The sequence below is a fragment of the Apis dorsata genome, unplaced genomic scaffold (genome assembly GCF_000469605.1).
Source record: "Apis dorsata unplaced genomic scaffold, Apis dorsata 1.3 scaffold_92, whole genome shotgun sequence".
Classification (NCBI taxonomy): Eukaryota; Metazoa; Arthropoda; class Insecta; order Hymenoptera; family Apidae; genus Apis; species Apis dorsata.
In genome coordinates, this window is record NW_006263390.1 from 435,428 (window position 1) to 436,256 (window position 829).

Consider the following 829-nt stretch of genomic DNA (forward strand, 5'->3'; position numbering starts at 1 on the left):
CAATTAACAGAGAGCACGTGGGTGAAGTGCTCGGAGAAGAGAGAATGGGCGCGAAAAGAAGCGATCGGGAGGACGATATCGAGTTTTGGGAGCTTGTGTACACACGCATGGATGGAAGGTGCGCGTGGCCGTTGTGCACACGAGAGCAGCAGACAGGTAGTGAGTAAGGGACGAAGGGGAGGGAGAAAGGCGGGCGAGGGGCGGGGGAGAATATCGGGCGCACGCATGCGCAATGCGTTCCGCGATCTGTGAAGCAGCGCGGCCGGCGGAGAGGCCGGCCTCAGTCGGCCGCGACATTCGGTCCGCGATACGATTCGCCGTTATCTCGGTCTCGTCGAAACCGAACTCGAGTCGAACGAAGCGGTGCGCGCCGGCATTCGGCGACGAGCGAGTGAGCAACGGTGAGCAAAATTTTAGGGATCGAACTCGTCCATCGAAGGGGGGAAATGACGAGAGACGATTCGAGGTGTTGACAACCACCACCGTCTTTTTCTTTTTGTCCACGATCTAAAGGGTTCGCGAGAACGGTGGCGCGATACCCGCGCGAACAACGAACTAGAAATGTGCGAAACGTGAACGGAATCGTTACGCGCGAGGTCGTCGTTTCCCGTTGCGGGGATACTTTGTGCTGGGGAATCGAGCGAACTGGAACGTGGCCAACGAAAGCAAACGTTGCGGGTCATTTGGATGGATAGATAGATAGATAGACAGATTCCCGGATTTTGTTCGTTGACATCGAACCATCGCGAATCAAATCGCGATATCGAACCACCACGTGGAATCCCATCCTCCTCTCTCTCTCTCTCTCTCTCTCTCTCTCTCTCTCTCT

At 56.0% G+C, this 829-nt stretch overlaps 1 protein-coding gene across 1 annotated transcript in view; it reads left to right on the plus strand.

Annotated features, from left to right (window-relative positions):
* LOC102674603 (protein FAM151B) overlaps positions 1-829 on the plus strand; it is a 28,919-nt gene that overhangs the window by 10,008 nt on the left and 18,082 nt on the right.